General features: G+C 47.6%; 1 protein-coding gene across 1 annotated transcript in view; it reads left to right on the forward strand.

Annotated features, from left to right (window-relative positions):
- The window catches only part of atxn1a (ataxin 1a), a 74,714-nt gene that overhangs the window by 26,977 nt on the left and 22,737 nt on the right, over positions 1 to 25,000 (forward strand). The window contains exon 4 of the mRNA XM_079749353.1: positions 22,901 to 22,993. The gene's annotated coding sequence lies outside the window, so the exon portion shown is untranslated. The remainder of the gene's footprint in view (positions 1 to 22,900; positions 22,994 to 25,000) is intronic.

Raw genomic sequence — 25,000 nt, forward strand, 5'->3', positions numbered from 1 at the left:
GTAATCGCTGTGCTCGGCTGTATTTGATATGTAGGGCGGACTTTCATAGTAGCACACACACACACACCACACACACACACACACACACACACACACACACACACACACACACACACACACACACACACACACACACACACACACACACACCACACACACACACACACACACACACGCGCGCACGCACACACACACACACACACACACACACACACAGATGGAGACTAGAGAGGGGAGGATACAAAGGGGGGATACAAAGAGATGAGGGCAGTGCTGCGTGGGCGGGGAGGAGAGGAGTGTGAAGGTGTAGAGGGAGTTCACACTGGAGATAAAAGAGTTTGCAGAAAGGTAATGAATGGAGGAGAGGAGGAGGAGGAGAGGAGGAGGAGGAGAGGGGGGAGGAGGAGGAGGAGAGGGGGGAGGAGGAGGAGGAGGGGAGGGGGAGGAGGAGGAGAGGGGGGAGGAGGAGGAGGAGGGGAGGGGGAGGAGGAGGAGAGGGGAGAGGAGAGCGGGGAGGGGGAGGAGGAGGAGAGGGGAGAGGAGGTGGGAGGAGAGGGGAGAGCAGGAGGAGGAGAGGGGAGAGGAGGAGGAGGAGAGGGGAGAGGAGGTGGGAGGAGAGGGGAGAGCAGGAGGAGGAGAGGGGAGAGGAGGAGGGGGAGGAGGAGGAGGAGAGGGGGAGAGGAGGAGGGGGAGAGGGGAGAGGAGGAGGAGAGGAGGAGGAGGAGGAGGAGAGGGGGGAGGAGGAGGAGGAGGGCAGAAAGTAGGAGGAGGAGGAGAGGGGGGAGGAGGGGAAAGTGGGAGGGGAGGAGAGTAGGAGGAGGAGGGAGGAGAAGACGATTAGGAGTGGGGTGGAGAGGAGAAGAGGAGCAGCGTTGGCCCGCGGGTTAAAGTATAAGTTGGCAGAAAGGAGAAGGCTCAATGCAACACAGAAAAAGCAGACCCTTCAGTGTGGCTCCCGCTCTCTTTCTCAGTCACTCACTCCCACTAAGATGCTCTCCCTCTCAAGCTCTCTGTGCTCCAGGCGCTCACTGTGTACGCAGACGCTTGCGCGCTCACACACACACACACTCTGGATTCTCTCTGCATACTTAACAATTAGCAAACTACCTCGGCTGGTGTCGATGAGTTCATTCACTGCTGGCTGTGACTGGAGAGAGGGAGGAGAGGAGAGGGGAGGAGAGGACAGAGGTGAGGTGAGGGGAGAGGATAGGAGGGGGGAGAGGAACATGGGAGGAGAGGGGAGGAGAGGAGAGGAGAGAGGAGAGGGAAGAAGAGAGGGGAGGGGAGAGGGGAGGAGAGAGAGGGTAGGAGAGGGGAGAGAGGGGGGGAGGGGAGAGGGGAGGAGAGGAGAGGGGGGGGAGGGGAGAGGAGAGAGGGGAGGGGAGGAGAGGGGGGAGGGAGGAGAGAGAGGGGAGGAGAGAGGGGAGAGGAGAGAGGGGGGAGGGGAGAGGAGAGAGGGGAGGGGAGGAGAGAGGGGGGGGAGGGAGGGGAGAGAGGGGAGGAGAGGAGAGGGGGGGAGGGGAGAGGAGAGGGGGGAGGGAGGAGAGAGGGGAGAGGAGAGAGGGGGGGAGGGGAGAGGAGAGAGGGGAGGGGAGGAGAGAGTGGGGGAGGGAGGGGAGAGAGGGGAGGAGAGAGGGGAGAGAAGAGGAGAGGAGAGAGGAGGGGACTCTGGAAGGATAGGAGACAGGACAATGGAAGGAAAGGAGAGGAGAAGAATGAAAAGGAATATCTTATTCTTTCTGATTTATATTATTCCCAGGGCGATTGTTTATCCTTTCATTGCATCAGGTTATGACCTCTATCAGCTTTATCTATCTCTAATATAACATTGTTGTTGTAATTTCTTTGGTGGGCTTCTTAGGAGATAGCGAGAGAGGGAGACTACTTAGTCCTTGTCTGCATTTTTGCGAGATATGCAGATAGACAATATATCTTTTGACAGTATTTAGTCAACACAATTCCTATGCCAAGTATTTGCTGAAACACATCCTCTGCTACGTCAACTCTTCAAGTCTGTGGAGCCAAACTACCTTGATAAGACCAACGTGGAAGTCACAAAAGACCAGTGCATAGTTTGACGCACATCGCGAAGCCTCATAGAGCTAGCATGCCACTTTTACAATCCAATCTCACACACAAACACACACACACACACACACACACACACACACACACACACACACACACACACACACACACACACACACACACACACACACACACACACACACACACACACACATGCACACACACGCACACAATTTGTTTGCAATCCAATTATCCTCAGACGCTTTATCTCTTAATGATATTCTAAGTCTCTTTAAAATAGATATTATATTGGTTACACCGTGTGGCGGCCAGAGTGTTTGATTCAACATGTTCTGGGTTCGATCCCCTGTGTGTGTAGTGAACCTGTATTCATTCTAGGCAAAATTCCTACCACCTACCCACATTTAAATTCACTGTTCACCGTCTATTGGGATATAGAGTCCGGCTCTGCTTCATGACAATAAATAGAAAAATAGTAATATTATCGACGTGCTCTTGAAGCCATTTCCCTTGGTCTTTAAGCTTCGGCAGGCAGCTGAATTCCGCTCCAAAACATTTCTTAGAAGTAACTTTCCAACGACCTACTCCTAGACCTCGACCAAGTTAAATGGTCAAAATGCCATGCAACCCTTGCGTGTAGTGAGTGGATTGACAGCCAGGGGTTACGCTCTTTCTATCTGAGCTTCCCGCATTGGTCGGAAGGAGTGGGCCTCTCTGTGAAACTTGAGAATAGAATATCTCTGCAATGCCGCTACACTGGTCAATGAACCTCATGCCCAGTAGCCAGTGGGTCAGAGTGTGCCGTGTTTAAAGAATATATTTTGGAGCAAAATAATAAGTAGAAACAAGAAATACTTCAGCTTTAAGTTACCTTCGTAACATTAAATCATAATAACACATATGCACAACCCTGTGGTCTTATTCTGAGCCAGAACACAGCTTCTCCTTCTGCAGTCTATACGTCTCTTCCCATCCGAGGCGGCTTTAAATGGTTCAAAGATTTTGTCTGCGTTCTGTTTACAGTGAGACGTTGACTGTGGCCCTCGTTATCTCGCTCCCCATAAGGGCTAATCAAGCGAACCGGCACCACAATGTTCCATTACCCTATATCATTAACACCGTCCAAGCGCTGTCAGTGTGTGTGCGTGCGTGCACGCCGGGGACAACAACACACTCGTGTGTGGGCAAAGCGCTTGTCTGATGGTGAACCTTCTCCATGGATGGCTGGACTCACATAGGGTCCTCTTGTCGGGTGTTTTAACCTACCCCGCTGTGCTCTCTGTACGTATAGTGTCTCTGGGCTGTGCCCTGGAAACATGGCTTATTGATCACAGTGCAGCCCACAGCGGACACAGTGCACAAGTTAATCGCTAATAAGCCATCCATGTGTGTGTGTGTGAGTGTGTGTATCGGTACATATGTGTGTGTATCCCTACGTGTGTGTGTGTACATGTTTGCTTGTACGTGTAGTATGTGTGTGTTCATACGTGTATGTGTATCTATATATGCGTGTGTGTGTGTGTGTGTTTGTATATATATATATGTGTGTGTGTGTGTGTGTGTGTGAGTGAGTGTACTGTATATGTGTGTGTGTGTGTACGTGTAGTATGTGTGTGTTCATATGTGTATGTGCATGTATATGTATATATGTGTGTTTGTGTATATGTGTGTGTGTGTGTGTGTGTGTGTTTGTATATACATATGTGTGTGTGTGTGTGTGTGTGTGTGTGTTTGTATATATATATATATATGTGTGTGTGTGTGTGTGTGTGTGTGTGTGTGTGCGTGTGCGTGTGTCCCAACTCTGTACCAAACCCGCCGACGTCCCCCCCACCACCAGCCCTTATGTACAGAGGCGCGCCCGGCCGGCCGCCCGTGCCGTGTTTACGAGTATGTCTTTCACGTCACATGATGAATCCTCCTGTCACCCTGCCAACCCCGGGGCCCGCTGAGCTGTTGTTACCCTTGTGTTCCCTCGTCTTCCGCCGGCTTTCTGAATCCCCACGTGCTCCGCCGTAACACCGAGCGGGTGAGTAACCTCATTGTGGGGTTCTGCTAATTGGTCTAACAGAGCCCGTGACTCTGGGCGCCGCACTGTTTGTTCTGGGATAACCTTCCCCGACATCCTGCTCCTCCTCCTCCCCCTCCTCCAGCCCCTCCTACTCTTCCTCCTCCACCCCCACCTCCACCCCATCCTCATTCTCCTCCTCCTCCTCCACCTCCTCCACCTTCACCTCCTCTTACTCCACCTCCGCCTCTTCCTCTTCCTCCTCCTCCTCCTCCTCCACCTTCAACTCCTCCTCCTTCTCCTCCTCCTCCTCCTCCTCCTCCTCTTCCTCCTCCTCCTTTGTATTCAGGAGGTGCGCCATGGTGTTTGTTCAGTGTCTGTCTCGCTGTCCGCCACCTTGGCGCTCTCAAAACAAACGAGGATGTTTGTTTGCTGGGTCACGAGTCCCGGCCCAGAGGCAGGGAATGACTTGTGATTTAGGGCGGGGGGGAAGGGTTCAAATCTTAGTGTGGGAGAAATGTGATTCACGGTAAAACACATGTTTTTATTATTATTATTATTTAGTTATTTATTTTTATGTGGCACGGTCATTTAGCTGATTGTAACATGCTTCATACATTTGAAAGATCGGTCTGTCTGTCTTTCTATCAGAAAGGTCTGCCTGTCTTTCTATCAGAAGGACAGAGGGAGAGAGAGAGAGAGAGAGAGAGAGAGAGAGGGGTGGCGGTGGCTAGGGAGGAGCGAAAGGAGGTTGCGGAAGGAAGGAAGGAAGGACGGAAGGAGGTGAGTGGCAATGTTAACCACATCGGAGGGAGAGAGAATGACCTCCTCCGTCCCCTTCGGAGTCTAGTGAAAACGGGACCGTGGCCGGGCCTTTCCTCAGCGCGTTCTCTCTCATAGCACAAGGTCATCCCGGGGCTCCAGGAAATACCCCTTTCCAGGTGTTTTTTCTCTCTCCTAACGTGCCATTGTCTTTGAGTCTTTTCACGGCCGCCTTAACGAGGCTGTGACGCAGGTGTTCTCTCTCGCGCTGGCTGTTATGTAGGACTGTGGATGGCGTGCTGCTGACTTAGGGCTATTATATCAGGGAAGCCTAAAGCCTAGTTTGTGTACCTTGCCGTCTATATGTCCTCAGGGCAGCTACCCCTGGGATGGGAGAATTATTCATGCTAATGACTGAAGGAATGAATTAATGAAACTCTAAATGACCCACGATGGTGCAATTCTCGTCTTTCTTCTATCTAGCATGCAAACTTACAGAAAATAGATGTAACTTGTTTTAATACAACGTTTGATGGAGATCCTGAATGTTATATTGTATCAGGGATAACGTGACTCCTTGCAGAAAGGTGTTGGGTTTGAATCCTCAATGACCTGTAATCAACATTGAACAAAAGGCCTGAAGTCCCAACTGCTCATTCACCAATTATCAGCATTTGATTGTACGTCTCTCTGGATTAACGATGGCAATTTCACTTTTTCCTATATGTATCAAGAATTCATAGAATGCATGTTTCGCAAGGTATTTAACAGAGGTGCACTGGTAAAAGTTACGTTTGGTCACTCAGCACATTGCAAAACAACCAGATAGATGGCTATTTGTGTTATTTGTTCAGGGCACATCAATAAAGAGTTCTATTCTATTTGCACTATTTGCACACTTTGTTGCCATATTCAGCGTTATCTGTCTCTAAAAGTCTGACTAGAAAACCAACCCCAGAACTGGGAAATGCAGTATGACTTGGCTGGTAACTGCAAGGTTGCTAGTTGGATCCCCGGCTCCTCGAGTGTCGAGGTGGTCCTGAGAAAGGCACCTAACCCAAACTGGCCCCGACGAGCCGGCTGTCGCCTTGCGTGGTTGACTCCGCCGTCGGAGTGTGAATGTGTGCATGAGTGGGTGAATGTCAGGCAATATTGTAAAGCGCTTTTGATAAAAGCGCAATATAAATGCAGTAAATTCACCAGCGCTTAGCAACAACAGCTAGCAGGGGGAATAAAGCATTAAACCGGTATGTGGGAACAAGTCAGGCAAAAGGCCCCTGTAAAACAACAGTAGGTTGGGCTAGTGGATCCTCAGTGTTTGGTCCCTACCTGTGGTCATCGCTTTGGATAAATGTGTCCGCTAAATGATCACTAAATGACTCAATAGTCACAGCGTGCGTGTGAATGCCCTTCATCCCGGTCACGTTGTAAAATCCACCGCCATGAATGTTAAACGCTGTAGCTAGGCGTATTTCGTGCGTGTGTGCCCGCGTGTGTGTTGTGTGTGCGCGCCTGTCTCTGTGTGTGTGTTGTGTCTGAGTGTGCGTCTGTGTGTGAGTGAGAGTGAGTAAGTGCTGCGAGGGCTGCGTTTCCTCAACGTGGACGAGTGGAGCAAAATACGTGCTCAGAGTCGGATGGAGTTGTTTGGTGTGTAAGCGTATGTGTGCGCGCGCGCGCGTGTGTGTGCGTGCGCAGTTTGTCAGCAGAGTGTGCATGTGCGGAGAGAGCGTGTCTGGAGGTGTGTGGGAATGTGTGTTTGACAGAGAGGATTGCATAACGGAGATGCCTGCTGCTACAGGTCATTATGAGTGACAAGGACACACGTTCACACACACACACGCACACACACACACACACACACACACACACACAGACACTTTTTTCTTTTTTTAGATTCCCTGGTGTTTGCCTGTGCGTAAATCGGGTCTTTTCTTGCTGTCATGTCTCTTTTTCTCTCCCTCTCTCCATCCTCCTCTCTCCCCCTCCCTGTCTCAGTTTCTATTTTTGTCCAGGCTCATTGAACCTCTACATCCATGATTTGTCGACTGTTGTGTTTGAAACGTATTCATTGGCTCTGTTCTGGAAGTGGAAACGGTTCTCTTGAAACATGTGTGAATGGTGTGTTGTTCCAGGCGCCGTGTGGACGCTGGGCTTATCCGAGGCATTCCTCTGATATCTTTGTGGATTTGACATCAAATGCCGGCTCGTTGATCATGTTCCAATTGTGCTCCGATCACGCATAGACACCAAAGAAAGAGATCCCACGATAAGAAATACCCATGCACACAGACGCATACACGTACAAACACACACACACACACCAAGACACACACACACACACACACACACACACACACACACACACACACACACACACACACACACACACACGATGGCACACACATAAACACACACAGATGCATACTCACAGACACACATACACATTCATGGCACACAAATACATGCACATACACTGACAAACTACTTTGAAGTATTTTATTTTTAGCCTGTATCCACAGAGCTGTCGATCGTGTCAAGGGTAACTAAACAATACATTGAAGTTCAAATCCACAGTGGAGATGGCAAGGCTCACTTATATGAACGTGTATTGTGTGTCTGAAGTTGCAGCTGGGCTAAGGATATCTCTGTCTCTCTGCCTCTCTCTCTGCCTCTCTCTCTCTCTCTCTGCCTCTATTTGCCTCTCTCTCTCTTTCTCTCTCTCTCTGCCTCTCTCTCTGCCTCTCTCTCTCTCTGCCTCTCTCTCTCTTTCTCTGCCTCTATCTGCCTCTCTCTCTCTCTCTCTCTCTCTCTCTCTCTCTCTCTCTCTCTCTCTCTCTCTCTCTCTCTCTCTCTCTCTCCCACACACACTTTCTACCATACCTCCCGGTGGACTCTACCAATGCACAGCTGTACTAAAAAAGTAACATATCATCGTAGTAGAAATTCATGTACACACACACACACACACACACACATACAGAGAAACTGGGCCATGTAAAGAAGGGAGAGCCAGGGAGAAGGAGTTAGAAAGGCAGAAAGAGAACCTTGCAGATTTTTGTGTGTGTGTGTGAGTGTGTGTCTGTGTGTGTGTGGACGGGGACACACCCATCCGTTCTCACTCACTGATTCTATTCTAAATGAAGAACACGTTTGTGAATAATTGAAAACTCCTGGCCTCCTTTCACCTCTTCTTCCCTCCTGCTGCCCTTCTCTCTCTCTCCCTGACTTTGTTACCTTTGTCCGGCGTCTTCTCATGGAGTATCTCTCGTTTAATCTTACCCTTCTTACTGTCTCTGGCTCACAGCCCCTCTGTTCCTCTCCTTAATCTGAGCCTTCGTTTGGGAATGAGAAGAATGAGACCGATAGCAAGCAGACTTGTAAATATTTAGGTCTTTCTTTCTTTCTTTCTTTCTTTCTTTCTTTCTTTCTTTCTTTCTTTCTTTCTTTCTTTCTTTCTTTCTTTCTTTCTTTCTGTCACTCTACCTTTTTTTCTATGTTTCAATCTTTCTATCTTCCTTTTCTTTCTATCAGCAGGAACGTCGCGTAGCGGTCAGGGTGTGCAACTCCCAGTCGAAGGTTGTGGGTTCAAACCCCGGCCTCCACAGTTCCAACCTGTAGGCATCCTTGAGCAACATGGTCTCAAACCTCCCTGCCCCTTTTAGTGTAGCTACAAGATAATTCCCTGTGGGCTTCGGACGCGAGCGTCCTCTGAATGACATGAATGACAGTAAACAGCAATAGTGATCTTCCTCCTCCGCTTCCAAGGGAACAATAGCAGCACTATGGAGCCTGCTCATCATCTCATTCAGCGATCCACAATGCTAAGAAACGTGGTCATCTGGGATCGCAACCGTCACTTCAGAGGCACGCCGGGGCCAATGGTAATGGGGGGGCCCGTTGTGTGTGTGTGTGTGTGTGTGAGAGAGTGTTCAGCAGGCCATCACTTGTAGTAGGGATGTATTACTGCCATCTGGCCCTCACCTGGTGACCTGGGGGCCTGTTGCTGACAGTAGCAGACATGCCTTGATGAGGGACGCTTGTTTACCATTGTGAAAACAAAATGGCTACAAATTAAGGATTGCATCGGTTAAATGATGGCAACTGATTCTCAATATAATAGCGGAGGAACATTCTCGAAAAATTCGGTAAATTTCATAGAATCTAAGTTGAACAGGAAAGATTTCAAGTGTAATTTCAGTTGTTTGGCAATGTAAAAGAATGTTAAACATACAAATGTAAATAGTTTCTAGAAGGTCATTTATTTCCGAAGGCCCATTATTTTACTTTGGGCTGGCAACAGGGTTGAATTCTTGTGTAGTCTCATTATAATCTGATTTTCCTTGTTGTGTAGCCAGCGATCGATAAATATTCATGTTCTTCGAAGTGAAAGAATGCCAATTGTAATCTAAATCTCTTTTCTCAGACAAAAATCTCTACTTTAAACTGCCTGCTGTCTGGTCTCCCCTTTCTCTCTCCCTTTCTCTCGTCCGCTCTCTCTCCTTCTCCCTCTCTCTCTGTTTCCCTCTCCCTCTCTCTCTCTCATTCTCTCTCTCTCTCTGTTTCCCTCTCCCTCTCTCTCTCTCTCCTTCTCCCTCTCTCTCTGTTTCCCTCTTCCTCTCTCTCTCTCTCTCTCCCTCGCCCTCTATCTCTCCCTACCTCGCCCTCTCCCTCTTTCTCTGTTTCCCTTGTCCTCTCTCTCTCTCCCTCTCCCTCTCTCTGTTTCCCTCTCTCTCTCTCTCTCTCTCTCTCTCTCTCTCTCTCTCTCTCTCTCTCTCTCTCTCCCTCTCCCTCTCCCTCTCCCGCTCTCTCTGTTTCCCTCGTCCTCTCTCTCTCTAGCCCATTGAGGAAGCCAAGGGCTTGTTCCCATAACCTTTGCACACCTAGTGGTGGGTATGTGTATGTGCCCTGCTGTGGTTGTAGAAATCGTAAAAAGGACAACTATTAAGAGACACACACACACACACACACACACACACACACACACACACACACATGCATGGACATGTTTATGGACACACACACACACACAGGCACACACATATATGCTTGGACATATTGATGTACACACACACACACACACACACACACACACACACACACACACACACACACACACACACGCAAATCCACTTGGACAGGAAGTGGTGTCTGAGACAGTGTGTGACGTGTCACTGGTGCAGCCCTTCCTGTTTCCCCTCCATCTGAAGAATGTCCCCACATGCCCGTCCCCTGAATAATAATAAATACACTTACGGGCAACTTGCATGGCTGCCCCTGGGTTTGTGTGTTTGTGTTTTTGGCCCTCAGGGTATGACTCATGCTGGGTGTACTGATACCACACACATGCACAAGGGAGGTGTGTGTGTGTGTGTTTGTTTTGTGCCAGTATGTATGCAAATTCTGGCATTCCCTAGGATTTGGCATAGTGTACGAGTGATCGCATGATTACATTCATCATCTTCCTATGATCTGGGTGAGTATTTGTTTAGTGTGTGTGTGCGTATGCGGGCGCCTATAAGAGTACGTGCATGGACTCTGTTTGAGTGTGTGAAATCCTTGTGATGCGACCGTACCTGGATTCATAACAGGACTTCAAGTGTAATTTCAGTTGTTTGGCAATGTAAAAGAATGTTAAACATACAAATGTAAATAGTTTCTAGAAGGTCATTTATTTCCGAAGGCCCATTATTTTACTTTGGGCTGGCAACAGGGTTGTGGACTGGACTGTGTGAATGGTGTTTGAACACGCTCACCCAGAATGTTGTGAGCGAAGAGAACTTACAGCACATGATTGGAAGATGTCGGAACACAAAGTTATAACACTTTGAGAATCAGGGAATCGGGAAGTTAGAACATTGTTTGCTTATGCCCCTCGGCCAATCGGTGAACTCCAATTTAGTGTCCTTTCCTTTGATATCGATGGGATCACCTGTGTGGTGATGAGCGACTGTTTGACGGTATTGAGCTACTGTCATCTGAGCGTGTGTGTGTGTGTGTGTGTTACGGATGTTTAAAGGTCTTTGTCAATAGCATAAGTTGTATATGCATGCACACACAGACCCCCCCCCCCCCCCCCCCTGCAACCTGAGAGCAGCCCTTCCTTCCAATCCTTTCAGGCAGGTGAATTGTCAATAGAGACATCATAACAGACTGAACTCCATTTACCCTAAATACCAATTTGCTGAGAATAATGCTCTAAATTAGATTCTGAAACATCAATGTTTGATTTGATTTATTTTTTTCATTATTAATCAAAGCCTCAAGCGTTTATCACATCCTTAAGCCCTTCTCCACTAGCTCAGTGAGATTGTGTGTCAGAGTATTCTTCTATGATATTACGAACGTGTTGTGCACTTGTTTGCAGTTCTCAGACGTTTTGAGGAAGATGATGCTCAAAAGTAAAAGTTGGGGGTGCAAATTTTAGAACTAGAAATGGGGTCATGGGCAAAATAAAGTGGGGAACCACTGTCTTCATGTATAACTGGCGCCTGCAGAGTTCAGCGCTAGAGATAGATTGTAGATCGTTGTCTTGTTCCAACAGGGAATTCATTTTCATGTGACAAACGTCTTTAGTGGTGAAAGTGCAACAATTCATCATGGAGTACTTTTAGGGCAACAGTAAATATTTCATATCCGAATCGACAAACAAACAGTTATGGTGTATTAACCCATGTCCTGGTTACAGGAGAAAAAATATTGTTATAAATGTGACTATTGCAACAGTTTCAAGAACAAGGCCTTGACGGTTTGTGTGAGCGTGTGTGCGCATGCATGCCTGTGTGTGTATTTGTTTGCATGTGTGTTTGCGCATGTATATGTGTGTGTGCGTTTGGCCGTTTGTGCGTGTGTATTTGTGTGTGTGTGTGTGGGCGTGTGTATGTGTGTGTGTGTGTGTGTACGTGTGTGGGAATGTGATTTTATGTGTGTGACATGCGTAAGCCCGTATTAAGGCCCCATTGTTGAGATCAGCGTACTACTCTGACATCTGTCCAATGGCCAAGGCCCACGGTGAGCACGTGATCAATAATGCTTACCAAGTACGGACTAGTGTACACATGCATCTGGCATGCGTGCACGGCAGCGTGCATTTGCGGTGTGCAGTCTTTGTATGTAGGGTGTGTTCCTATGTGGGTGTGATCCTCTGTGGGTGAGGGAGAATGGGTGGAAGAGAGTGAGAGTCGGTTTAGAGTGTGTGTGTGTGTGTGTGTGTGTGTGTGTGTGTGTGTGTGTGTGTGTGTGTGTGTGCGTGCGTGCGTTTTATTGGGTTGCTTTGTAACATAGCCTTTAGTCACACACATGAACCCAACAACCCGGCTACTCTAGATTACCTGTCTTCTGATTGGATGGATAGACACACACACACACACACACACACACACACACACACACACACACACACAAAGGCGACAATAGTGAACATACAGTAAACACAAACAGGGAAAGACAAACACACACACACACACACACACACACACACACACACACACACACCAGCACAGTGTAAAATGAAACGGGGGGTGGTTTAGCTTGCAGATGGCGGGATCCACCCACACACCATTAGTTATACAATGTGTATTTTATAACAGGTTAGAGCAACAAACACTGTATACACACACACACACGCACACACATACATATATACATACATACATATATTTACACACACACACACACACACACACACACACACACGCACACACTAACATGCTTACATCCATACAGACATAAATAAACACATACATAAATACATACATACACACACATGTATACATACATAGTTACAAACATACATAAACGCATACACACACACACATACACACACACACACACACACACACACACACACACACACACACACACACACACACACACACAGACACACTGACAGACTATGTGTGTGTCCACACCCCTCTAGTTATTGTTTCTGCAGTGGACACAATGTTCTGTAAACACACCACCTCAGACACGGTCTATACGGACACACAGATAGACAGACAGGTCTGCAGCAGTCATTCAGGTGCTCCATTCAGCCTCACAGTGGTACAGGCCTTTCACTCTTTGATGTCGGTGACAGCTTATCAGAGCCGTGGACGTGACTCCCACCATTAGCCGGTTTGAATTTGAGTCTGGAAGCAAAGCGGGGACCCAGAACAACAGGGTAATATCTTATGGAGTCAAAGGAGAGTAATGTTCAGAACAGTGTAGCCATGCCATTCCCTCATTCTTTGGACTTTCCATTCGTTTGGTTTTGTGCGTTCTCTCGTTTTCCTTTCAGCCCTTCTTTCTTTGCAGCAAGCAGTAAATTAAGCCATTCATAAACTTTAGAGGCCACTTGAGAAAGTGGGCCAATGCAATCATATGGACAAACGCACACACAATTTGCACATTCAAGAATGTGCAGAATACAAGCATGTGATTCAACTGGGTTCTCAGAAAAAACACTTTGAAGGACTACGTGATCGATGCCACTGTAATACTTTGTCCTGCACGAAATGCCCCAGAAGAGCCAACTGAAAAGGCTACATCTTCAAAGGTTACCTTTTATAGTCATCTGTTTGTATGTTCATGTTTGTGAGTATAGGTGTGTGTGTTGTGGTAACCCGGCACGGTGAGCGAACAACCTCTTCCCCAAACAGGACACAACTTTGCTGGGCAAAAGCCAAAAAGGCATGTTTAATCCAAAATCAAACAAAATCTCATACTGAAAATAATTCAACAACGAAAAAACCCGATCCTAACCCCCGTGGGTGGAATCTCGTCACCCACGAGGACCGTCTCTCCGTACAGGAGCTCCAGGGCTGGGAGAGCCCCGAATGAGTGGAGAAGCAGGCTATTTAAGCCCTGCTTCTCCACCTGTTCCTCAGGTGCTCTGCATGTCCTTAATGGGCCCGGGCCGGGTTGCCACAGTGCGTGTGTTGCGTACATAGCAAATCCTCAGATCCGTACTATGTGCAATCCAATCGAACGTGACTTTCTCACACACAGACACACACACACACGCACACGCACAGGCACACACAAACACAAACAAATACACACAAATTGACAGACCATTTGGTTATTGTTTCTGCAGAGGACATACTCTCTGTATCAATATATATACATATTAAAAAAACATGACGACAACGCATATATTGTCCAACATATCTAACAGTATTTGTCATGCGTAAGTAAGAGACAAAAATCAATTAATTACTAAACAAACTATCAGACACAGTGTTGCTGATACGGTTGATGCAGTTTGGATCAATATGAGGATTTATGGTGGACCATTGGCCTGTTCATATTGCCTTTATGCGTGGCCCCTGACAGATCGACGCATACCTCCGTCGGTTGCTACGGCTGTCTGTTGCTATCGACAACCACAGCTGTGGTGCACGTACACATGCTACAGCTTTTCGTTATTTTTGAGTATGAATGTGTTAAGAATTTGTGTTAAAAATGTTATTGTATTATATTCGTTGAGCCCATTTGTATTCTGTTTTGATCCACTTGCTTGTATTTTTGCTTTTGTTTATTATTTTAATATTGTATGGCGCTATTATAGTTACTATTATTATTAGACAAACTAGGGCAGACAGTTGGCACTTGAGTAAAAACACATACACAGACAAGTGTGCACACACACAAACGCACACACACACACACACACGCACACACACACACACACACACACACACACAAACACACACGCACACGCATATTGGACCATGCTGTTATTGAATTCCGGTAACTGTTGAATGCTAGTTACTGGAAGAATACTGCTAGACCACAGAGTGAAGGAAATTATAGCCTGCTGCTAAAACACTGTTTCCTATGTGTGTGTGTGTTTGTGTGTGTGTGTTTCTGTGTCCACCTTAAACGTGTGTTTTTTGTCACGTTCTCATGCTGTGTGTGTGTGTGTTTGTGTGTGTGTGTGTGTGTGTGTGTGTGTGTGTGTCTGTGTGTTTGCATGTGGTGCAGTTTGTGTATGGAAGTGTGTGTGAGCCCTTATGAATGTGGCAGAGAGCTAATAGATTACAGGTTATAAATAGACAGGCGTTCAGTGTGATCGCCTAAAACAACTGACAACTCTTAAAGAGACAGGCCCCGTAATGACCCTGCCTCTGGCTGGCAGTGTTGCTGCGGTTTACTGAGTCGGTTGGAAGTGAAGTGGCCATTTTACGGACAAACGGTCCTTCCATGTGCCCTCTTTCATGTGATAAATAGATACCCATGGATCACATATATGGAAGGTTGTTTATTGTGCGAGGAGTTATGTCTTTCAGCCAGGGTGGTGATAAAGAATAGAAACTAGGGACATTATACATCTTGTCTTTTATCTTGGAACTTAAACATGGTAACATGTCCTTGTGTGCTTCAGATCCACGTGAGAGCACCGACACACTGATTGAACTTATTGAGCGTGGAAACCACTCCTGACCACATGAGTGGACCCGTACTACCGCTGTAGTATGGAGCAGCGCCCTTGATGAGGGCAAAGGGAGGCACGTACCCACTACCAGACTCTCTGTAGCAGGAGGTCAGGCAGGGAGAGAGAGAGAGGCTGATGTAACTTTTGAGTTTCGACTCTCTGGCTCTCTCTATCGCTCTCTCTCTCGCTCTTTCTCTCTCGCTCTTTCTCTTTTTCTCGATCTATCTCTCTTTATCCCTCTTTCTCTCTTCCTTTCGCACCTCTCTTTCTTTTCCTCTCTCTCTCTCTCTCTCTCTCTCTCTCTCTCTCCACCTCTTGGTCTAACTTTTGTCCTCTAAGATCCACTCCCTCTGTGTTGCTGACTCAGACGTATGGCATTTTGTGTCTCAGTGGCAGCATGTGTGTGTGTGTCTGTGTGTTGACTTGGGTTGTGTGCTGTTTCTCCAGGTAAAGTCATGCGTAGGGAGGAACGTGTTGCCACTGCAATGCTGTGTACCAAGAACTGCCATAATGTTCTGTACGTGTATCAACAGTATAAACACGCCTTCATACCTTCATGTTTATACATATACATGAATAAACTTGGAGTTTATCCACAAGCTGAATAAACTCGAGGAGGTAGTGGTGATGGGATTGGTCACTCCAAGCCCCGCCTCCTGTGAGATCTCTTATGTTAAACTCCATTGGTCATTGACACCTTGTAATGAATGGGAATTAGAATAGAGAATGGGTCTTGGGGTGTGTGTGTGTGTGTGCGTGCGTGCGTGTGTGTGTGTGTGTGTGTGTGTGCGTGTGTGTGTGTGTGACAGTTCCCCAGCCATGAGCTCACAGCTCCGGGGTCATAGTGACACCTCTCTCTCTCTCTGTTCAATCAGCCAGAGAGTGCTCTCTAGTAATGATGTCAGCGCACACACACACACACACACACACACACACACACACACACGCGCACACACACAAACCGCATCCTCCACACAAAGTCACCTCCGTGCACGGTTGAATGATTGTGTGTCTGCCTGCGTGCACGTGTGTGTGGGTGAGGACAATGCAGAGTGCCAACATGGCCGAATACCACAGGGGAAGGTGCAACAGCAGAGTAACACACACTTCCCTGTGCTGAACACACGGCCCTCTGTGTCATTGGACCTCGGTGGTTATGTTGGGATGAGTCACTGTGGGGAGGGGGGGCTAACGGTGACCATGGTGTTCACCTACCTGTGAGGGCGCTGGGTTCGGTGCCACCGTCTACCTGCTCTTTCCAGAGCAAAAAGGCCCCCTGACTCCTACCTTGCCCCCAGGGACACGGTGCTGTATTCAGATCGAGTTGCGTCGGATAAAAGCGTCTGCTAAATTTTAAAGAACTCTTTTTTTTCTTACAGCAAATCTTCCCAGCTGATAATTGGTTATAGAAATGAGTACGACCGGCTGGTTTAGAGGTCATGTGACCAGGGATATTAGAGACGTTCATCTCCATCCAGCCCGTTCTGAACCATGGCTGGGTGGGTCTGCTACACTAGAGGCTCTGAAGTCTGTATCCATCAATGTTGTTTGGTGCTAATGTTGCGGTGGGGAAAGCTGTCTGATTGAGAGTTGTGTTCATTATTACTTGTTCATATTATTCTTGGAACTTCAATGATTAGTATTAAAAGTTGGCACTTACTTTTAATTCAACCAGTAATTTGAATGTACGAGTTGTGCTCTGCCAGAGATAATAAAACTTGTTGATAAAGATCCTTTTGAAGAAAGGAACAAAATGGCGCCCCTATGAGCTGTCCTATTCCGAATGAAAGGGAGAGAATGAAACTGATCTATCTTGTGGTATTGCACGCAAACACACAAACGCATGCATACACATACACGTACACATACACTTACACACACACAGCCACACTGCCACACACACACACACACACACACACACACACACACACACACACTAAATTAGAGGGCCATCACAGTAAGGTGAAGAGTGTGGCAAGAAATCTAACTGCCTAATCACTGGCCAATTAAACACATTTGCGTGTGTATGCGGGTACATGTGTGGGGTTTGGCTTCCAATGAAAGGATGGCAAATTAATCTGTCTACCTTACAACTCGCTAATTAATTCAGATGGACAGTTTAAAGCACTCTCCACACACACACACACACACACACACACACACACACACACACACACACACAGTATATAGCCCTGAATGCCTCTGTTGACTTTTGCGTATGGCACGTGTGTGTGTGTGTGTGTGTGTGTGTGTGTGTGTGTCTGTGCGAGGGTTTGTTTGGAGAGGATGCTTGAAACTGTCCATCTGAATTCATTAGCAATGTGTAGTGTGTAGTTGTACAAATAGATAGAGCCGCATCAACCTGCAAGTTCTGTCTTGCGTCAGGCAGCCTGCCTCGCCTGTTGCACGTAATTCCCTCCTGATAGATCAACATTATTACTCATCAGCTCACCGGTACGGCGGCCATTAACACATTCAAAACAAATACACGTAACATGTGTGCGCTGTGCTGTAGTCAATCTGGGCTACAGCCCACCGACACATGGGTATGGAAACAGTTGCGGTGGGGGCCCTGGTTTAAAAACCTTCTGCTCCGGGCCCTTGGAGGGCCACAGCCAGCCGCCGGCCGGCCGCAGAGTGGAGGTATGTGGTGAGGCGATGGAGAGACCAGATCAGGGCTGGAGGTTTGGGGAGGAATGCGTGCTCACTCCAGATAACATTCCTGGCCGCACAACACAGGCCTCGGACCGGGGGCCGGGCCTTCGCTTACAAGGAGAATGATTCGACCAGGAGGGAAAATAGTGCTTGGTCGGGGGGGGGGGGGGGGGGGGGGAGGCATTTCGCTACCATTTCCCTACCATACCAAGATGATACAGTCTCGCAGTCGCTCACACACACACACACACACACACACACTAACACACAAAGGCACACACACACATACACACACACACACACACAAACACACACAGGCGCACACACACATACATATACACACACACACACACACACACAAACATAAGCGCACACACACTCACACGGTGCATTCTTCTCCTTGGACCAACTACCCAAACAGCTGTCAGACAGTGCGTAAGCCCCAAAGCATTCTGGGGGCTGCTGCCAACTGAAAATCAGCTGCCCATTATCTGGTGTAAGTGTGTGTGTGTATGTGTATGTGTGAGTGTGTGTTTTTTGTTTGTGTGTCTGCGGTCTCAAATGTGTCTTTCTAACATGATGTTGCGTGTTCGTTTTTGTGTGTGAGTTTGTGCATGTGTTTGCGGGTTCTCATACAAGCCATTGTGTGTGTGTCTGCATATGCTGTATGCCTGTGTGAATGTAAACTACATGTGTTTCAGTGTACTGTAGTGTAACAGAGTGGCTCCATAAGGCACGACATGTGTGTGTTGTTCACGACAAAACACAATCGCTCAGGAATAATGAATCCTCTGTCACACAGTCAAGAAGAACACAATAAAGATAAAGTGAATGCCCCCGGGCTTCCTAATTACAATTCGTCTCTTTGTTGCACGAAACGCACACACACACACACACACACACACAAACACACACAGTGAGACAAAATAAATGTGAGTCATAGCGAAAGTTGGCGCCACATTCGTTAAATCATGAAGTAACAAGAGAAATTTCACGCAAATTTGGAAGTAAGACTTTCCACACTATTTCCTTACCATTGGATTGGTCTGGTACGCTCAAAGCATAAGTATCGAAAGTGTCTTTAAGCTACAACCCAAATATGTGAGGGGGAGCAGAGACAGAGACAGAGACACACACACACACGCACACGCACACGCACACGCACACACACACAGACTGCCCCGGAGGTGTGCGCTCAATCCAAATCAACCCTGGACTTGATGCAGTTTACACTGAGGCATCCCTGTATCATTTAGTCTGTCCAATTCCTGGATTAGACATGATGAATGGTGTCTCCTGAGAGAGAGAGAGAGAGAGAGAGAGAGAGAGAGAGAGAGAGAGAGAGAGAGAGAGAGAGAGAGAGAGAGAGAGAGTGTGTGCGCGTGTGTATATGTGTGCGTGTGCTTCTGACTGACAGATTGCCTAAATAAAGAATTGGTAAATTGGCACATCGATTATAAATTGGCAACTACTAATCCCTTTAGTGTGACAGTGTGGTACAGAGTCAGTCTCTCTCTCTCTCTCTCTCTCTCTCTCTCTCACACCTCCCCTACATACTGCTGAGAGGAGGAAGCCAAGAAAGTTGTCTTTTTTTCCTCCTAATTTCAGCTAAAGCTTATTTTAAACTCGGGGAACCTCACGGTTTGCTTGTCTTGGCATTGCTCTCCTCCTCTCCTCTTATGGATTCAAACCAATTCTCCCTTTTTCCTTTTTTCCCCCCCTTTTTTCTTTTCCTCTTTCAGTTACAGCACCTCGAGTTGTGTTGCAGCAGATTGTGTTGTTGATGTCCCTGATTACTGTTCACTACTCTGCAGACTCTTTAGTCCAGAGCGACTGACAGTCAGTTGTTTTAATGCAGGGCGTCCATGAGGAGCAGTGTTAGGGGTCTCAGGGGGCCAGCACCGCTGTGTATAGCGGGGTTCACTCCCAGGCCTTTCGGCTGGGAGTCCAGCCCCCAACCCCTGATCATCCACTGCGTCCACATCCTGGCATACAGAGACATACGGGCCTGGTGGAGGTTCCCACCAGGTCCTTGTTGTACAAATGTGAAATGTCTCTCCTTGTACTTGGTATTCTGTTGCTCTTATGCTCTTCCCTCATGAGTCGTTTCCTCATCTACTAACCTGCCTCCCCCTTCTCCCTTCTCCCCCTCCTCCTCCTCTTCCTCCTTCTTCCCCTCTTCCTCCTCCTACGTCTCCCTCTACTCCTCTCCCCTTCTCCTTCTCCCTTTGCCTCCTCCTCTTCCTCCTCCTCCTCCTTTTCTTGTCTCTCCTCCTCTTCCTCCTCTCTGAGCTGACATTTATCTTCTGAGTGGACTCCCTGCGGTTGTCGTCTGGATCATCCCCTGTTGTCCTCTCTCTTTCTCCCTCTCTCCCTCTCCTCTCTCTCTCTCCCTCTCTCCCTCTCTCCCTCTCTCTCTCTCTCTCCGTCTTTCTCTCTCCCTCTCTCCCTCTCTCTCTCTCCCTCTCTCCCTCTCTCTCGCTCTCTCTCTCTCTCTCTCTCCGTATTTCTCTCTCTCTCTCTCTCTCTCTCTCCCTCTCCCTCTCTCCCTCTCTCTCTCTCTCTCTCTCTGTCTCTCTCTCTTTCTCCGTCTTTCTCTCTCCCTCTCTCCCTCTCTCTCTCTCCCTCTCTCTCCCTCTCCCTCTCCCTCTCTCTCTCTCTCCCTCTCTCCCTCTCTCTCCCTCTCTCTCTCTCCCTCTCCCTCTCTCCCTCTCTCTCTCTCCCTCTCTCCCTCTCTCTCTCTGTCTCGGTGTACTCTGCCATCTGTTTCTCTCTCGCTGACTCTCACTCTCGTTCTCTGTCCCTTTGTCTCTATAAATGTGTGTCTCCATCACACACTTTATTGCTTTCTTTCTCTCCCTGCCCTGTTAAATTGACTGTCCTCACCGTCCTGTTCCTTTTGGTTACTATGTTTTGTGCTCGTGTCTGCATCTCGTCTCTCCGCGTTTGGCTCCGGCTGTGTGCCTCTTGTTGAACCACACAGTAGATTAAATGGCCACTTGGTGTCTCTTTCAATCAGGTTGTAGTGTCACTCGCACTCACTCACTCACGCTCACTGACTCACTCTCTTATTGGCTTACACTCTCTCACTCAAGCTCACTGACTCACTCTCTAACTGGCTTACACTCACTCACTCACTCACTCATTCACTCACGGTCTTTCATTTCGTGTGTGTGTGTTTGTATGTGATAGCGTGTGTCTAGCCCTGTATTTGTCTGTGTGTGGGTGTGTGTTTGTGTGTGTGTCACTGCACATATGTGTCAGTGTGTGTGGGTACATGTGTTTGTGTCTTATCACTGCGTGTGTGTGTGTGTGTGTGTGTGTGTGTGTGTGTGTGTGTCTGTGTGTGTGTGTGAAACCCAAGCCTGGTGCTGTATCCTATCACAGACACACATATTGATTTTCCCATGTCTGCTATGCTAGACAATCTGTCCCCTCTGTGAGCCTTTGTGTGTGTTCTTATTGTGTGTCTTCCACTCTGTGTGTCTATTCTTTGTGTGATGTTGGTATTGTGTTGTCCTATCGTAGCTCCCATTGCTTTAGTGTGAGGAGCGCTCATTGTGTATCTACATAAAGGGTGTGCATGTTCATAAGGCTTGCACGCAGGTACACACACACACACACACACACACACACACAGACACACACACACACACGCACACACACACACACACACACACACACACACACTGGAATGCGATCTCCTCCACACACAATCTATGCATATTCTCATTTAGCCTTGTACATATTCACATTTAATCATGCACACACCCACACTCCTTCACACTCGCTCTCACTCAGTCACAGACAAACATAAACCCACAGACCCCAAATCCCTCTGGTGTTCCATTGTTCTTCTTCCATTCTCTTTGATTGAGATGAAAGATAAAAGTAGGCCAGTAGGATGTTGAACAACCACCCTGCTCTTCCACAGACTAAACAAACGCATCAAATACAACTCCCCTGCTCTCTATTTCCTTCTCATCCACCTCTCTCTCTCTCTCTCTCTCTCTCTCTCTCTCTCTCTCTCTCTCTCTCTCTCTCTCTCTCTCTCTCTCTTTCCTTTCTTCCCTCTTCTCTCTCCTCTCTCCCCTCTTCTCTGTAATCTCTCTCTCTCTCTCTCTCGCTCTCTCTCTCTCTCGCTCTCTCTCTCTCTCTCTCTCTCTCTCTCTCTCTCTTTCCTTTCTTCCCTCTTCTCTCTCCTCTCCTTCTCTTCTCTCTCTTATCTCCCTCTCTGCCTTTATATCTCCCTCTCCCTCCTCTCTCTATCCTCTCTCCCCTCTCCTCCCTCTCTCCCTCTCTCTCCCCTCCTCTCCCTCTCCTCCCTCTCTCTCCCCTCTTCCCCCCCCCCCCCCCTCGCTCTCCTCCTCTCTCCCCTTATCTTAAACACACAATCCCGCCCATCTCTGAGAGGCCGTAGAGCAGCAGAGCATCGCTGCTGTATCTCCCACAGCAGTCTCCGTGTCACTCCACAACAAACCCCGGTAATTAGTCCCAGCGTGTGTGCGTGTGTGCGAGCGTGTGTGCGAGCGTGTGATCTGCCAGTCTGTTTCTGGTGGCGTTGCGTGGGCGGGCAGGGAGACGTGAGCCAGCGGCGTACATATAGTGTGTCTTAAGATTGCGTCGAGCAGCGTGCGGAGATGGTAGAAGTCGTCTGGGGTGTCTGTGTTGTTCTTCAACCCAATGCCGTTGACTAGTGGTGGGTGGCTACGAACTGCAGACTACACTGTTATAGAAACATACATTGTGTGTGTGAGTGAAGACCCTGTGGGTTGCCAACAGCTGAACTGTGTGCATGGGATTGAAGGGGAATTATATCCTCCACAGCAGCTTGCATGTCTGGCGAAAAGAAACGTTGCCATGACAACTTGTGCCTGATGTATATTTAATGTATACACACGTTTACGCTGCTGTTGTTTCGAAAAAGGTTTTAAACGTGGAGAAAGACCTGTGAGGATTTCACGTTGCCGTTGACTAATTCTTGAGTTTGTGTGTTTCTCTTTCTCTACCAGGGAGTGCCAGGCTGTTTGTTTCTCCTTCATGGGCCCCCCCACTCGTTGATCACACCGCGAGGGCCGTTGGTAGGGGCCACGCTGTCGAATGAGGTGAGGGACTATTCTCTAATTCTGTCTTTTTACACACGCACGCACGCACGCACGCACGCACACGCGCATACTTGAACCTGTTATTAGTACGACATCAACACCACCGTCTACCCAACACTACTGCTTTGACCTGCGATATATATATATATATATATATATATATGTATTAGTGCTGTCAGTTTAACGCGTTATTAACAGCGTTAGCGCAAACCAATTTTAACGGCGTTCATTTTTTATCGCGCGATTAACACTCTTTTGGCTTGGCAAACATTGTAGTTTTTTCACCTGCTGTCTAGAAACAACTAGTCACGTTAGAAAAACTACAACACCATACCTGATCTACACCGGAAACAAAATAACAAACACGCCGCACAAACTTGTTGGGGCAAGCAAGGATACGGAGCGGGTGAAAAACTCCTTAAAAGTGTGCGTGTGTTTGTGTGTCACTCTGTTTGAGCCTGCACGAGAGTTCAATGTTGTCATTAGCTGTTACGTCTTTCTGATCAATCGCAGTTCAAGGCCCACCTGGGCTGTGCCACTTTGGGAGGGGCCGCTGACACAAAATCGACTTGGGTGCGACGTTGACAGTTTGTTGCGGCTGTTGAGTTAGTGAGAGGTTGCGGGCGCACAGCTCAGGCTGCCGGACGGCACTGAAAGGAACTTTTATAAATGCAATATTGTTATCTCGCAGTAATCAGCCCAACAGCCCCGAAACGTTAACGGCCCACCGGGAATTCTCCCGACTACCACTCAGCCACCGTGTGTGTGTGTGTGTGTGTGTGTAGGCGTTATTTGATAGCCTGGTGATGTGTATAGGCCTACGTAAGGCGGGAATATTCATACTGGTTTAAATAATAAATGTTAAAGTATTTCGCATCTTTGCTGACCAAGAGTTTTGTTTGAAAGTTCAGTGATTGAAACAAATAAAAGCCTGGGCTATTGAAGTTTTACGGTAGGCCTACCACTGTCATCCACCTACCCGATGTCAAGTGGACTGGGTTGAATTCACTGCGGGTCTCTCTTCTTATATCCATCCTACCAAATATATTTTATTACTGTCCTTCTCAACACTCTCTGATCTCACTAAAAGGCTAGCAGCACAAAATCAGTTTACTATGACATTAATGCTATTAATCGCGATTAAATATTTTAATCGCTTGACAGCACTTATACGTATATAAATATATAAATGATATTTGTAATAAAACAAATATATATCTATACATATATTTGTATTTTCTCAGACAAAATGGCAAGCAGGAACCGTTAGGATTGAACCTGTTAAAGAACAACGTCTAGACCTCCTTCTACTCAACACTATATAACACTATAATATATATTTTCGTTTTTTTCTCCTACAAAATGGTAGGCAGTAAAGAGCAGTTAGCTTGAGCGGTAATTGAAGAGTCGCGCGTTAGCCGGGGGGGGGGGGCGCTAATGGCAGCCAGAGGATTCTGAGCAGCGAGCGGACAGTTAGCGCTAATAGCGGCGCGAGAATGAGCAGTCAGGTGGAACATTAAAAACACAGGCAGAGCCGGAGGAGAGCAGGGTGGACCGCTCGCTCCGAGTCCTCAAATGACGTCAAAGGAAAGCCAGAGTGCCCGAGACGGCCTCGGGCGCGAGCAGAGGTATTGCTTTACCCACGCAAAGACGCTGAAAAACACCGTACACTGTCGGTGTCGCGTGGAACGTTCTGGAGACACGGTGGCGTTGGCGTGGGCTATTTAGGAGAGAGACCTTTTGTTTTCTTTCGTCTCTTATTCCAAAGTCAAAGTGAACTCTGTTGTCAGACCGACCGTCACAAGTTAAATACAGGACCGAAATTGCGTTTCCCCATACTCCAAATGTGCTATTGTGCTATTAAGATATTTGTATTTCTTTCTGCTCTTTTTTACAAATTTGCTTGTGTACGCACCAGACCTGCACCACAATATTTTGGTCGGTTTGACCCACGTCAGATATTATGTGTCGGTACAGCCAGAGAGCAAGAACAAATAAACTCTGTTT

The sequence above is a fragment of the Pollachius pollachius genome (assembly GCF_949987615.1).
Source record: "Pollachius pollachius genome assembly, chromosome: 13".
Lineage (NCBI taxonomy): Eukaryota > Metazoa > Chordata > Actinopteri > Gadiformes > Gadidae > Pollachius > Pollachius pollachius.